Consider the following 16,657-nt stretch of genomic DNA (forward strand, 5'->3'; position numbering starts at 1 on the left):
TGAAGTCTAACTGGGGATTTGTTTCCTTCATCACGTTTATTGTGGGCAGCACTACTCCGGGTGCTGTGCAGACAGTAGTGAAAAAAATTCCCAGCCTTTAGTGAGCTCACATCCCACTGGGAGGATTAGACCGCAAGTTAGATAAGGAAAATATGGTGAGAAGCACCGTGGGAAATGTATTGAGACCCACTCCTGGAGGTGGAGGGCTACAGTTTTAAATCCTCTGGTCTTTCTGAGAAGGTGACATCTCAATGAGACTTGAGGCGTTGGTGGGGCCAGCCATGGGGACGTTAGGGGAAGGTCATTCTAGGCAGAGGGCACAGCAAAGTCAAAGGTCCCGAGTGGGGATGTGTTTGGCAGGCCAGTCTGTTGCAGCATGAAGGAGGGAGTGTAGTAGGATGTGAGTCAGAGAGATGCTCTTGGGGATAGATTAGGGGATTTTGAAGCAGATGGATCATGTAAAACCTTGTATGAAATTCTAGGAACTTGGGGTTTTACTTTGGCCCTGAGAGGAGCCATTGAGGATTCTGGACAGAAGTGACATGATCTGAGTCATGTTTTAAAAGGATCTCCCTGGCTTCTGATTTGAGATGGGGACAGAGGTGGGAGCAGGGAGACCAGTTAGGAGATGAAAATGATGTGCCAGGTCCAGAGATAATGGTGGCTTGGGCTAGGGTGATACCAGATTTCCGATCTATTTTTGAGTCAATAGGATTTGATAGCAGACTGAATATTTGAGAAAAAGAGAAGCATCAAGGATGACTGTAAATTTGCTGTCCTGAGAAACTGGGCAGATGGAATTGCCATAAACGGAGGTGAGTTGGAGGAGCAGATTTTTAGGGGAAAGAGCAGGGGCTCACATTTGGGTGTGCTGAATTTGAGAAGCCCTGGAGATGTCCCCATGGAGATGATTAACATCCATGAACCCGGACTTCAGAGGGGCAGTCTGGGCTGAGATTTAAAATCATGGGAGGGATCTGGATGGGTCTGCAGGTATTTGAAGGCATAGACTGGAGTGAAAATGTGTGGAGGGATGCGCCCAGGGACCCGGGCCAGCACACATCAGTGTTTAGAAGTTGGGGAGTTGAGGAAGGGCCAGAGGATGACTGACAAGAGGATGGACCAGTGGGGCTGGAGGAAACCAGAAAAATGTGGTGTCCTGGACGCCAAGTAGGAGAAAGGGTGAGCAGAGGGAGAGCTCAGCTCCGTCACCTACTGCTGCTGCAGGGCCAGCAGATGAATCGCACTCCTGTGGGGAGGGTTTCTCGACCTCAGCACTGCCGGTGTTTGGGGCTGAAAATCCATGGTTGTGGGGCTATCCTGTGCATTGTAGGATGTTTAGCAGCCCTTCAGCATCTTCCCACTAGATGCTAGTAGTACCTCCCTCCCAGTGGTGACAATCAAAAATGTATCCAATGGGTGGGGTGCTTGTATCTTTTTAAATTAGAGCTTTCCTGGAGTTCCCATCATGGCTCGGTGGAAGCGAATGTGACTACAATCCATGAGGACTCAGGTTTGATCCCTGGCCTTGCTCAGTGGGTTAAGTATCCAGTGTTGCCATGAGCTGTGGTGTAGGTTGCAGACACAGCTTGGATCTGGCATTGCTGTGGCTGTGGCTGTGGCTGGCAGCTACAGCTCCGATTAGACCTCTAGCCTTGGAACCTCCATATGCCTCGGGTGTGGCCCTAAAAAGACAAAAAAAAAAATTTAATCATTAAATTAGAGCTTTCTCATAGTAGCACTATTTACAATAGCCAAGATGCGGAAGCGACCTAAGTGTCCATCAACAGATGAATGGATAAAGAAGGCATAGTACACACACACACACACACACACACACACACACACACACACACACACACACAATGGAATACTACTCAGCCATAAAAAGAATAAAATATTACCATTTGCAGCAACAGGGATGGACCTAGAGATTATCACACTAAGTGAAATAAGTCAGACAGAGAAAGACAAATACCATATGGTATCACTTATATATGGAACCTAAAATTTGGTACAAATGAACTAACCTACAAAACAAAAGTAGACTCACAGACAAAGAAAGTAAATGTATTGTTTCCAAAGGGGAAAGGAAGCATAAAGTAGGAGTTTGGGATTAGCACATACAAACTACTATATATAAAATAGATAAACAACAAGGACCTACTGTATAGCATGGGGAGCTATGTTCAGTATCTTGTAATAACTCATAATGGAAAAGATGTGAAAAATAATATATAACTGAATTGTTCATCTGTACACCAGAAACTGACACAACATGGTAAAAAAACTATTCTTCAATTTAAAGAAACCAGTGTCCAAGCATCAGGATTGGTGCCCTGGCTGAAGGCTGAGTTGCTGCTCTGCCCCAGTTACTCTCTGTCAATATTCCACTCGACCTTCAAAGTCAAATTCAAATTTGTCAGCTTCTCCTAAAGCCTCCTCTTCCCATGGTTAGAGGGGATCTTCCTTCCCCTGAGTGTTAGCTGGAACTTGAGTTGGAGCCATGGTTCTCCACCTGAGGGGACTTTGAAGGCTGGGTGGAGTATTGACAGAGAGTGACTGGGGCAGAGCCTCGTCTCAGCCAGGGCACCAATCCTGATGCTGGATACGCGTCTCTCTTTGGAGACCAGCATCTCCTTCTGGAGCCATGGAAACAGTTCTATCATCATTTTTATCGACTCTTGCTTTTGGCACAGGCACGGTTTCCATGACATCTTTTTTCCTTACAAAGAAAGACCAGAGGTTACTGGATTTTTTTTTTTTTTTGGTCCAAAATATGATTTAGGGATGTTTAGGCATGGCAACACATGTCATATGTTTTAAAAACGTGATTAAAAAAGAAAAACGACTCTCTTACCCTCCTCACCTCTGCTACCTTCCCACCTCTGGCATCTTTCCAAAATGATAAAAGAGAAAATTGTCTTTCCCCTAGTTTCTAAATTTGAGGTGTTTTTCCCCCATGAATACATGATTAATTTATTGCTTTGCTTAAATCTGACTCAAAATCTCTCCTCCTCCATAACACACACACACACACACACACACACACACACACACACTGACCTGAAATAAACAATCTTTTTTTCTTTTTTCAAGCAGAAAATCCACAGGCACATCAGGACATTTTTCTGAGCACCTATAGGAGTGATTATTTCCCCCTGATTCTCTTATTGGACATTTAGCTGCCGTGTCCCCAGGACAATGTCACGCTGCATTTACAAGACCCTTGTCAGGAAAAGTCTCAGCATGAGGAGGGGTAAACTGGATTCCACTTTGAGAGCAGGGATATTCAGATACAGCTCAAGGTAGTGGCCAAATTCAGCACAAAATATTGGGACTCCGGAAGTTGGACTGTGGCAGCAGAGCGGCAGGAAAACCCCTGCACTGGCTGTTGGCATCACATTATCTTCTTGGAACTTTCTGAGCAGCTTCCCCATGGTGAGTTATGAAGACACCTATTAATGAGGAGATGGTGTTAAGGTGCAGACTCTGTAAAGCTGGACACAGAAATGGCTTATTGTGGACATAGAAATGGCTTATTGTGGACACAGAAATGGCTTATTCTGGACACAGAAATGGAGTTCCAAATGTTGGTCATCCATCATGGTCATCAGGGGTGCTTAAAATGTTGCGGCCACACCCCTGAAGTCTTAGCCTAGTCTATGGAGTTAAGCCCCTGGCATTTGCAATTTATAAATATTCCCCAGGCGATTCTGACTGGCTCTGGATTCCACATTGGCATTTGGGAATTATTTGCTGAATTTTCAGAGAACTGAGTGAGTTCTAGGTCTTAGACAAGGGAGAGGTTCTGTGACTTTGTGACTCTGACTCTGCCATTTTTTTTGCAAGTCAACAACTTGGTATCTAAATGAAGATGATAAGATCAGAGCAGAGATACGGATGGAAAAATGATTTTTCCAAGCGTTGTTTTAAGGGGACTTCCTTTGAGCATGAGGCAACATTTTTCATGCTGTAAAAAAAAGTCATCCCCTCTGTCTTGGCCGTGAACACTGCCGCTTAGCATTACTTGTGCTTTGGTCCCTGAGGCCCTGTCAGGTGATACTGGTGCCTAGTCTCAGGCACTGAGAGTCGGCTTGCCAAATGCTGATGTGCATGTCTCCATCATCTAGGGTGATGTGACTTCACGCCTTCTCTCTTTTGAGATCTATCAGCCTCAAAAAAATGCCCATCCCTCATGTTTCCCTCTAGAGAGTATGCTCAGCAAGAGTATCCTTGGCTGTGCCACTCCATTCATCAGGGATGGGTAAAGCCAGATTTCCCTAAGGAGTGGCCACGGTCACTCCAACCCTTTTCTGTTAACGACTATGCAAACTTTGTAAATCCCACACAGCTTTCAGGGTATATGCCTTCACTGCCTTCTGTCTGCCATCCCTATGTTTATGCCACATTCCAGGCTCAATCCAAGAGATCTTTCTCCACAAGCAAAGAACAAACCTGACTAATGGAAAACCACTCTTCAAAAACCTTGGTTTACTCTGGAATCATAAACATGCAATGATGTGAAATATTTAAGGAGTGTCTCCTCTGTAGAATCTTTTTTTTTTTTAAACCTAAAGACATTCTTGGGAGTTCCCATCACGGCACAGCAGAAACGAATCTGACTAGGAACCATGAGGTTGCAGGGTCCATCCCTGGCCTCGCTGAGTGGGTTAAGGATCCGGCGTTGTCGTGAGCTGTGGAGTAGGTCGCAGATGTGGCTTGGATCTGGCATTGCCATGGCTGTGGCGTAGGCTGGCAGCTATAGCTTCGATTTGACTCCTAGCCTGGGAACGTCCATATGTCACAGGAGCAGCTCTAAAAAGCAAAAAAAAAAAAAAAAAAAAAAAAAAAAAGAAAATTATTGAGGGATAATTTACATACAATAAAATGCATCCATTTTTAAGTATGTATTTTTTTTTTGTCTTTTTAGGGCTGCACCCGCAACATGTGGAGGTTCCCAGGCTAGGGGTCTATCAGAGCTGTAGCCACTGGCCTGCAACGTAGCCACTGGCCTGCAACCGAGCCACGGCAACGCAGGATCCGAGCCATGTATGCAACCCTACACCACAGCTCATGGCAACACTGGATCCTTAACCCACTGATCGAGGACAGGGATTGAACCCACAACCTCATGGTTCCTAGTCAGATTCGTTTCTGCTGCACCACAACGGGAACTCCATTTTTAAGTATGTATTTTGATAGGTTTTGACAAATGTATATGCCCATGAAACCACCACCACAGTTAAGCTCTAGAACTTTTTTTCTTCACCCCCAAAACATTTTCTTGTGCTTTCTTTAGGTAATTCACCCCTCTTGGAGCTGCAGTAAACCCTGATCTGCTTTCTGTCACTATAGTTTAGAATTTTCTTTTCTAGAGTTCCATAGAAAAGGAATCCAACACTATGTATGTATGCTTTGGCTTCTTTCATTCAATGTAGCTTTTTTTTTTTTTTTGGCTACCCTGTGGCATCTGGAGTTCCCTGGCCAGGGTCCTGGGCCAGAGCCCTGGGCCAAGGATCAGATCTGAGCTTAGGCCTATGCCACAGCTGCAACAACGCCAGATCCTTAACCCACTGAAGGCTCTCTGCAAAGTCCTAATTAGCCTTGATCAAAGCGTTGTCTTCTAAGCTTGAAGGTAGAAATCTGTGCATGCATCCAGTGTGGTTTTCCACTGCCAGGAGGGCTCTCTTCTTCTTTCGCTGAATAGAGTAATGACTGCAAAATGGCTCATTGTCTGTGAAGAAAGATGGTTTACTTACGAGACATTTTCAGAGATTAACAAGCATAATGGTAGTATTATTTATTTCTGTTAGCACTTATCAGGATTAGACACTCCACGAAGCATTTTCCAGGCCTGTCTCTTCTCATCCTTGCACTCAGGAGGGAGGTATTAGGATCATTGCCATTTTATAGATAAGTGAGACTGAGGCCCAGAAGGGTTAAGAAACTTACAAGAGGCTGGAAAGGGGTGGCCAGGCATCAAACCAGGTCTGCTTGGCTCTTGATTTCATGTTCTTAAAACATCTTTGCTCTGCTGCCCTTTGTGGGCTTTGGGCATGATGTCTGCCCTGGAGTGGCACCAGGTCCAGAGGCAGGCTGGCCGGCAAGGATTCCTGCACATCTGACCAAGAACACTATCTGTGTGTGAGGACTGCTGGCCTCACCATGGCTGTTGTTGGGGTGGGGGTGGGGGGAGAGGGCAAGAGAATAGAATTCTTTATTCCTCCTGATTTACTGCATTGTCCATATACCCACAGAAAAATGATCAGTCTTGCTGCTGAGCATCTAATCACCTCAGGATGACTAAATGATCGGTAAAATAAAATAAAATGATCCGTCTTGCTGCCGATTGCCTAATCACCTCAGGAAATCAAGTTAAAGATTAAATCCTGAATACACCAATATCATGGGGTGTCACCAGCAAGGGCCTTAGCCCAATGGATAACATCAAGTCCCCAGTATGTCACTGATTTTTTTAATTATCAGCGAAATAAGGGGAGACAAGCTCCATGACCCTGCGTCGTCCTAATTGTCAATCGCGTTGCTCTCAGAGGGCATGCTCTGTCTATTCTGGAATCCTTGTACTGCCACAAGCTACGTCATGATCACCCAGGAAACTGCCAAACATCTTTAAAGGATGTTACTTTCCTGTGAGTGTTATTTCCACTAATGAGACCAGAGGGCAAGGCGACCTTGTCTTTCTCCTTCAGAACTCCGTCTCTATCCTTCGCTGGCTGCTTGTTTATATTGCCACAGGGGCTGTCTTCACCTGGTCTCTGATTCACAGAACTGTCTTCTTGAATTTAAACAATTTATTTTCACTTCTCTCAGAGAAGCAGCAATGCCTCTGGCTCATGAAAGTGTGTTTCAGCATCCCTGGATGCCTGCAATGAAGGGTCCCCAAAAGGGGTCTGTTCTCACAGCTGAGGTGAGTTCAGGCTGCAGACATACCTGCTGCATCTGCGGTCAGTGAGGTCCAGGGGGGTGCAGACCCAGGGGAGTGGGTGTAGACAAGAGGAAGAGACCTGGTTTCTCTTCTCAGGAAGTTTACAATCTAATATGGAGGAAAAGAAAATCATACAAATAAACACACAAAATAAAGAAGAACGCAATGGATGTTCTAAGAAGGATTTTTACAGATACATGCACCCCAGTGTTCATTGCAGCACTATTTACAGTAGCCCAGGCATGGAAGCAACATAAATGTCCATTGACAGATGAATGGATTAAGAAGATGTGATACGTATACACCCTTGAATACTACTCAGCCATAAAAAGAAAGAAATGATGCCATTTGCAGTAACATGGATGCAACTACAGATTATCATACTAAGTAAAGTAAGTCAGAAAGAGAAAGAAGAGTACCACATGATAGCACTTGTATGTGGAATCTAAAATATGACTCAAATCAACATATGTAAGAAACAAAAACAAACTCACAGGTATAGAGAACAAACTTGTTCTTGCCAAGGGGGAGGGTTGGTAGGGGAGGGAAGGATTGGGAGTTTGGGATAGTAAATGCAAACTACTACATTTAAGATGGATAAACAACAAGGTCCTACCATAGAGCAGAGGGAACTATACTCACACATGTATATACAGATAGTATATACTTATATAATATATACATATATGTGTATAATTGAGTCACTTTGCTGTACAATAGAAATAAACATCGTTAATTTTTTAAAAATAAGGAGTTCCCTGGTGGCTCAGCAGGTTAAGGATCTGATATTGTCACTGCTGCTGTGGTGAGGGTTACCGCTGTGGTGAGGGTTTGAGCCCTGGCCTGGGAACTTCCATATGCCATGGACCACATATGTCATAGCCAAAACAATTTTTTTAAAAGTGGGATATTTAAAAAATAAAGCTTTGTTACCAAAGTGCTATAGAAATCAAGAAGGGGAAATGATCCTTTTGTAGAAGCCGTGTTCTTCAGACCCATCATTGGAACCCACTGTTTCTCAATCATGACGGTAAATACATTATTTACCCTTCACTCAGCCTGACTCTGATTCTTTCCTACTATTGATCATATACTGAAAAACAAGTTGTTTCACTTGACTGTGGATGTTGATCAGTATAGCCTACCCTTCATTCAGCTCCTTTCTTCCCTGCATTTGGCTTGGTGCCCCTACTGGTCACCCTCATGTCTGGGTCAGGGTGGCAACCTGCCTTCTGCAGGTGGGAACAGGCTGTTGGGTGGCTATTTCTGAAGGGTCCAAAAAAGGGGGTCCCCAGCTTGCTCTGGATTCTGATGGTGGTGCCCAGACATGACTCACACTTACTTTTGCTTAGAGACCTAATGCTTCTCCCACAAGCTTTAACATCACCGAGATAACTTCTAGACCTGGTGACAAGACTTTTCTGTGTAGGTTATGGCCTGTAATGTTGCTGGAGGGTCTTTTTATACCATCACCCTGTCCCCATCCTTCGTCATGTCAGGTCATTAAGAAATACTCTCAACTAAAGCGGAGTGGGTCATAGACACACATAGGTGTGGCATTTGCAGGTATTGCCACACGGTTTTCCAAAGTGATTGTGCAAATTTGCACACCCACCAGAAGTGTAAGAGAATTCTAATTGCCTCTTATTCTCACCAACACGAAGTCCCATCATACATAAAATTTTAGCCCAATGTAGTGGATCTGGAGGGATATTTCACCTGCATTTCTCAGATGATGAATATGCTGCACATTCTTTCGTAAAATTTTTGGTCATTTTATTATGCCTTGTGGCATGCCCATTCATGATTTTTACCTGATTTTTAATTGGTTTGTTTCTTTTTGAGTTGTAGGAGGTGTTTTTTTTAAAAAAAACATGTGTGTGTGTGTGTTTTCAGCTGCTCCCAGGGCATGAGGAAGTTCCCGGGCTAAGATTGGGAACACCTTAATATGTATCTTGGATATTAATATTCTATTGCTTTTTATTTTTTCAGATATTAATGTGATTTCTTAATTCTTTTAATTTTTAAAACATCTTATTGAAGTATAATTAATTAAAACATGTTAGTTTCAGGTGTACAGCAAAGTGAATCAGTTATACATATACATATATCTGTTTCTTTCGGATTCTTTTCCCATTCTAGGAAATTCTGTACATGGAATATTCTCCAGGATAGATCACATCTTGGGCCACAGATCAAGCCTTGGTAAATTTAAGAAAGCTGAATTTGGAGTTCCCATCCTGGCGCAGTGGTTAACGAATCCGACTAGGAACCATGAGGTTGCGGGTTCGGTCCCTGCCCTTGCTCAGTGGGTTAACGATCCGGCGTTGCCGTGAGCTGTGGTGTAGGTTGCAGACGTGGCCCGGATCCCGCATTGCTGTGGCTCTGGCATAGGCCGGTGGCTACAGCTCCGATTCAACCCCTAGCCTGGGAACATCCATATGCCGCGGGAGCGGCCCAAGAAATAGCAACAACAACAACAACAACAACAACAAAAAGAAGACAAAAAAGACAAAAAAAAAAAAAAAAAAGAAAGCTGAATTTATCCCATGCATGTTCTCTGACCACAATGCTATGAGACCAGAAATCAACTACAAGAAAAAACAGCAAAACCCACAAAATCCTGGAAGCTAAACAATATGCTACTGAACAACCAATGGATAATTGAAGAAATCAAAGAGGAAATTAAAAGATACTTAGAGATAAATGACAACTACGATACAACAACCCAAAACCTATGGGACACGGCAATAGCGGTTCTAAGAGGGAAGTTTATAGCAATACAGTCTTATCTCAGGAAAGAAGAAAAACTCAAATAAACAACCTAACCTTACACTGAATACAACTAGAGAAGGAAGGATAGGCAGAGCCCAAAATTAGCAGAAGGAAAGAAATCATAAAGATCAGAGCAGAAATAAATGAAATAGAGACAAAGAAAACAATAGAGAAGATCAATGAAATCAAAAGTTGGTTCTTTGAAAAGGTCAACAAAACTGATAAACCCTTAGCCAGACTCATCAGGAAAAAAAGGGAGAGGGCTCATATCAGTACAATTAGAAACAAAAAAGGAGAAATTACAACTGACTCCACAGAAATACAAAGAATCAGAAGAGACCTATGTCTAGATACTCATGTTGCAACAGAAAAAAGGGTGGGGGGAAAAATGTAATTGTAATGTATACATGTAAGGATAACTTGATCCCCTTGCTGTACAGTGGGAAAATAAAATAAAATAAATAAAAAAAAGAAGAGACTACTCTAAGCATCTATATGCCAATAAAATGGACAATCTAGAAGAAATGGACAGATTCTTACAAAGGTACAACCTATAAAGACTGAACCAGGAAGAGATTGAATATATAAACAGACCAATCACGAGTGCCAGAATTGAAAATGTGATTTAAAACCTTCCAAAAAACAAAAGTCCATGACCTGATGGCTACACAGGTGAATTCTTTCAAACATTCAGAGAAGAGTTAACATTTATTATTCTGAAATTCTTTCAAAAAATAGTGGTGGAAGGAACACTCCCAAGCTCATTCTAGGAGACCACCATCACCCTGGTACCAAAATCAGACAAGGATACCACAAAAAAGGAAAATTATAGACCAATATCACTGACGAACATAGATTCAAAAAGTCCTCAACAAAAGACTAGCAGACTAAATCCAAATATGTCATATTGCTTTTAAAATAAAATCTAAAATCATCAAAATGCTCTTCTGGCACAGTCTGGTCTTGCGATATGGACCCTCTCTCTTTGCTCCCTGTCCCCTCTGTCCTTTCTCCACATTCCTTCCTGCCTCAGGGCCTTTGCGTTTGCTGCTCTCTCTGATTCATTCTACTGTTGGTGGACATTTAAGTTCTTTGCCCACATAGCTAGTCTTTCCTTATCCTGCTATCTTGCCAACTCATCCTCAACCTCAAGGTCTCAGCTTATACTTTCCTTCATTTCAGACTAAATTAAATCTTTCTGGAATTCCTGTGGTGGCTCAGTGGGTTAAGAACCCAGTTAATATCCATGAGGATGTGGGTTTGATCCCTGGCTTCTCTCATTGGGTTAAGAATCCAGGGTTGGGACAAGCTGCAGTGTAGGTTGCAGATGTGGCTTGGATCCCACGTTGCTGTGGCTGTGGTGTAGGCCAGCAGCAGCAACTCTGATTTGACCCCTAGCCCAGGAACTTCCATATGCCGTGGGTGCAGCTGTATTGAGAAAAAAAATGTTATTTGTTCTCATTCCACCTGTACATAATCTTCATTGTGTCCGTTGCCAGGTTCAAGAATTCATTTGTAAGATTTCTTTGGCAGATCTGCTACTGGGGTCCCCTGGAAAATTCCAAAGGGTTAAGCCTGAATCCATTTTTTTCCCCCATTATATTTGCACTACTTTAAAGCAGGGCTTGGCATATAGAAATTGCTAAACAAATACTCTTGAAGACGTGTAAGAATGAGGGCATGAACAAAGCAATATTTGAACTCAGCTCTGTCTGGTTCCACAGTTTAGGGTATTAATCTCTCTCACCAAGAAGCCCACATTGTTGCTGGAAAGTGCACAGGGAGCAAAATCTCTAGACTTGCGCCTGGGTCAGAAGCCTCTTTGGTCTTGGAGGTGAGATCGTGTGTGTGCTGATCATGATGATATGTGGAGGGCTAGCTGTGCACTTACCTTTATAAAGTTGGCCTGCCTTACTCGGCGCTGAAGTAGTGAGAGGGGTGCCCTCCTCTTCTCCTGAGATGAGAACCCCGTCATCATCACCTTCCTCTCATGTGCCTAGGGGCACAGTCCAGTGGCCTGACAGCCCCTTTCCCCCCTCTTTTCAAAAGTTAGCTATTTTTATTATTTTATTTAAATATTTTTATTATAATTGATTTACAATATTCTGTGAATTTCTGGTGTACAGCAAAGTGACCCTGTCATACATACATATTATTTTTCTTATATTATCTTACATCGTGTTTTATCACAAGTGATTGGATATAGTTCCCTGTGCTATACAGCAGGACCTCATTGCTTATCCATTCTAAATGTAATAGTTTGCATCTACTCACCACAAACTCCCAGGTTTTAATTTTTTTAACAGCTTTATTGATACACAAAAATTTGATGCATTTTGATAAGTTTGCATACATGCATACTCACTTCATGGAGTGTAAAACTCACTTTAGAAAGGTAAGTACATAGCTACAGAATACTAGTGTAACAGTTGTATGTTAATCACCCTTAATTTTAGTGTAAAATTGAAAAGATAAAAGAATTAAGGATCTCCATAACTTCAAATATTGGTTAATGAATAGACGATATAAAAATATGTAAATTAAGACATCAATTTCCCTCTTCCTTTGTTATTCAGTTCTGCCAAGCACGCATTTACCGTGTGAAGACACACTCTTGCTGGAGGAAAAGAACCTTCTGTCAGCTTCGTCTGCAGGACTGGACTGCTTTCATCTTTTACTAAATAAATTACAAACAAAAGTTGCTTGAAAAAAGAGATTCAGAAAACAAAACAAACCAAAGAAAACAAGACAATACAAGACACATCTACCATCATTTCTTGATGTAGCAGGCGTCTATTTCTGGTCCTACAGCTCAAACATTAATTGAAGGGATTTTTAAAAAAAGATTTAAAGTAAATCTCTTTGTTGTAAGATGAAAGAGAATTTCCCATATAAAATAAAATTAAAAACTCCGATTAAAGAAAGCAACGTTGCCATCCAGCTTTCTCCCATTGGCTATACCACTGACATCTTTGAACCCCAGGATCTCAGATGGAAACACTTCTGAAACTGTCATCCTTTCAAGCTCTGTTTCTGCAGGGAGGCCAAGAGCTTTGGGAATCCAGAGGCCACCCGTTTGGCTGGTGGAGGGCACTTCAGCCTTTTGCACGGGGTGTAATCACTTTGATTTCCACATCTGACCTGGCAGGATTGAGGCCAGCCCGAGTCTCACACAAGCAACTCCCGTTTGCAACAGACCAACTATTTCCATCTCCTCCTGTTCTTCCTTTCTCTTCTAATCTAGTCTGGACTCACCTGTTTGGAAGCAAGACGGAGGACCTCTATGCTCTGAAATTCAGGGATGCCTAGGCATCTTGAAGCCATGGCAAGATGGCCTTCAAGGGAAATCAGGCTGTCTTTTGACTAAAATGAAGATTTTCCAATTTTGAAGCCATGTTTATTTCCTAGGGGTCCAATTTTAAAAATGGGAGAGTCAATAGACATCTTCTGATCTCAGTAAGCTCATATGGTAAGTTCTGGGTCACTCACCTTCCCACGGCGTCCTCAGTTTTCCCAGAACTTTTGTTGCTCTTAACAAGCCTTCACGAAAACCACTTCCTCTGGATGTCTGCCCCCTGTCTCCCATTTGTTACGGTCTTCCCAGCTGCCCTCTTATGGGGCTCCCACCATTAGTCATTGTCTCCGCCACTCGCCCCTCCTCTACCTGCTCCGTGAATAACGTGACCCTGTCCAATCTTCTCTTAAAGGGGAAGAGCAGAGATGGGGAAATAGTCATCTCAGTTGTGCTTTTTCTGGGATTCTCAATAGCTCCTAGTGCTTCATTCAAGGAGGATGTCAGCTTGCATTGTCCCTCTCTCAGCAAGGGGCTTCAGCTAAGAGCCTTTTCTCCCTGGTCACCATACATCACAGCTCGGGAGCTGTCTCCACATGGCCAAAGGAAGGCCTCTCCCCACATCGCATTGAATTTCTCTTTTAAGTTAATGTGTGCCTCTGACTCTGTAGCCTTGAACTTTCGCTGTTATCATCTTTGGCTGACCATCTGCAGATCAGTCATCAGAATATGGATGTGCTGAAAGGTTCTGCTCACCACCATACTGTCTACCTTTGTCTCATACAGGAGCGTGGCATTGGCCTTGAGGATAAGAATGTGTGTTTGGGAGTCAAGACACCTGGAAGGACTCACAGATTACCAGCTGTGTGATCTTGAGCAAGTTAACTAATGACTCTGTGCCTCAGCTTCCATCTCTGCAAAATGGAGATAAGTAATGGAAACTACTGATAGATCATTAAAAGCATTATATGAGATCATGCAAATTAAGAGCTTGAAATAGTTTGTGGCATATGAGAAATGGTAAAAAAATGTTAGCTAGGCATTCCCATCATGGCGCAGTGGTTAACGAATCCGACTAGGAACCATGAGGTTGCGGGTTCAATCCCTGGCCTTGCTCAGTGGGTTAAGGATCTGGCATTGCTGTGGCTGTGGTGTAGGCCAGCGGCTACAGCTCCGATTTGACCCCTACCCTGGGAACTTCCATATGCTGCGGGAGCGGCCCAAGAAATGGCAAAAAGACAAAAAAAAAAAAAAAAAAAGTTAGCTAGTATTCAAAATAGAAGTAGGGTGTGATTGAATTACATTTATAAAAATCATTTAACTCTGCAAGCTCCCAGGCCATCTGAGAGAGGCAAGCACCATTACCATCCAAGTCCCCTCCCTCCTGTACCAGGTGAGAACATGTCAGGGCCTGTACCTATAGCCTCCTTCCTTCCTCCCTCGGTTGGAGTAGAAATATGATTGTCTTTCTCCCTTTCTTGTCCTCTAGGTACCAATGGTATGACAGACAGTATATTCTACACCAGGACTTCTCAAATATTAATGTACATAAGAGTCACCTGGGAATCTTATAAAGCTACAGATTATGGTCAGGTAGTTTGGGTTGGGGACCTGAGATTCTGAATTTCTCTCCTAAGTTTCCAAGTGGTATGCTTCAATTCCATAAAGATGATTAGAGAACAGAAATACATTCATTTTCTTTTAAAATATTTTATGTTAACTTTTTCTCACTTTTTTAGAACCAATATTTTTCCACATACTTCGTTTTGTAGAATCCCTTGAGAATCTGATAAGCTACTGACCTCTTCTCCAGAAAAATACACATATATATGTGCCATTTTGTTCTTGTTCTTAATCACTGGTCATTACTATATTATATTAATTTCATAATCTGTACTTTGCTGTTTTAATTCTGTCTTCTTATGATTACAGTTTCTCATTAACTTGTTCTTTCAATCAGTTTTTCTTTCTTTCAATGTAATATGCAGGTACAATAACACAGTTTTGAACATAGTGCTATGGGAACATGATGTATTGATTAACCAACTCCATTCTGGGATCAGAGAAGTTTACAAAGAGGCAGTGATGTGCTCGGAAGTAAAAATCAAGAGAGGAGCTGAAGTCTCCTAGGTAGAGTGGATGGAGGGAAAGACCCTTCCTCAGATGGACTAGCATGTACAAAGGCAAGAGGTGTGAAAAACTTGGTGAAAATTTGATGAGAAGAGACAGGGTATCAGGCAAGCCTGGAGGTGTTGCTAGAGCAGTTTGGAGAAGAGTAAGTACCAACAAGAATGCTCATAAGGAAGCCTTCAGCTCCATGTTTAAGCTTCAGCATCATAAAATCAGTAGATCTCTCTGTTCTTTGGTTGGGATGTTTCTGTTTCTGGGGGCATCCTAGTTGGAGGCAAGAATAGCCTCCAAGAAACAACCTCAAACCTTTTATAAGAATAATTAGTGTTCAATCTCAATTCAGAGGAGTTCGAAGCTTGATATCACATTCTACATGGGTTTTCAACATCATTTGTCAATATCATCTTCGTAATCAAGAATGACAGCCCACTACCACCACCATTCACTTTGTTGGGAGAGCTAAATTCAGGCTCAGGGCAAGGCAATTTTTTAATGAAGATAAGCAAAGAAAACACACAATCCTTGTGTTAGAATGCAGATGGCATCTTGTCTGATTCCACATCACAGTATTAGGCAGGAAAAATTATTATCATGGAAACTGAGTGACAAATAATATGAAGCTCTCTTCTTTAAAGCTTACTTCAGACCTCCACCGTCTCTGGTTTGGACTACTCAGTGCCTCCTCACTAGTTTCCCTGTCTTTGGTCTGGTTCTGACTGCATTATCTCCAGCATCCTAGTCAGGGGATTTTATTTTATTTAAAAAAAAATTTTTTTTTTGTCTTTTTGCTATTTCTTTGGGCCGCTCCCGCGGGCGGGCACATGGAGGTTCCCAGGCTAGGGGTCGAATCGGAGCTGTAGCCACCGGCCTACGCCAGAGCCACAGCAAGCAACGCGGGATCCGAGCCGCGTCTGCGACATATACCACAGCTCACGGCAACGCCGGATCCTTAACCCACTGAGCAAGGGCAGGGACCGAACCGAAACCTCATGGTTCCTAGTCGGATTGGTTAACCACTGCGCCACGTCGGGAACTCCAGGGGATTTTTTGATATGCAAACTTGATCATGATGCTTTGTAACTAAAACACTTTCACTTTCCCTATTTGCATGAGACAAAGTCTAAACCTTTAAATGCAGAGCATAAGACCTCGCCTTGCTGCTACCTACTTGTGTAGTCTCATCTCTAATATTACTGTTGAATGCAGTCTCTTTTTCATCGTCTTATGTTTTAAGATGATTTTCCTTTAGTCTCATAAGCCCTTTCCTTTTTTTCTGACTGCATAGAGAATTACTATTCATCCTTTATGCTCAAATGTCACCCCTTCTAAGAAGCTTTCCTTGATAGCTCTGGGATCAATGAAGAGTTTATTCTAATGTATTTCCACAATGACCTGCTCATATGTGTATGAAAATATTAAGGCACTCAAAAAATTATTCTAACATTGGGATTCTTAGGATAGCAGTATTTGTCCTTTGTTCACCTTGATGTTTTTGGCACAGGGTTTGTACA

At 42.6% G+C, this 16,657-nt stretch overlaps 1 long non-coding RNA gene across 1 annotated transcript; it reads left to right on the forward strand.

Moving 5' to 3' along the window:
• Positions 1 to 608: 608 nt before the first annotated feature.
• On the forward strand, positions 609 to 14,835 carry LOC146396160 (uncharacterized). Its single transcript, XR_014829304.1, has 3 exons — positions 609 to 815; positions 12,301 to 13,193; positions 13,803 to 14,835. It is a non-coding gene; the product is annotated as an uncharacterized LOC146396160 (long non-coding RNA).
• The last annotated feature ends 1,822 nt before the right edge of the window (positions 14,836 to 16,657 follow it).

This window comes from Sus scrofa, chromosome 15, assembly GCF_054392235.1.
Source record: "Sus scrofa isolate SSC_HxYL_T2T_F1_AM1 chromosome 15, Sscrofa_HxYL_maternal_Yorkshire_Landrace_v2.0, whole genome shotgun sequence".
Lineage (NCBI taxonomy): Eukaryota > Metazoa > Chordata > Mammalia > Artiodactyla > Suidae > Sus > Sus scrofa.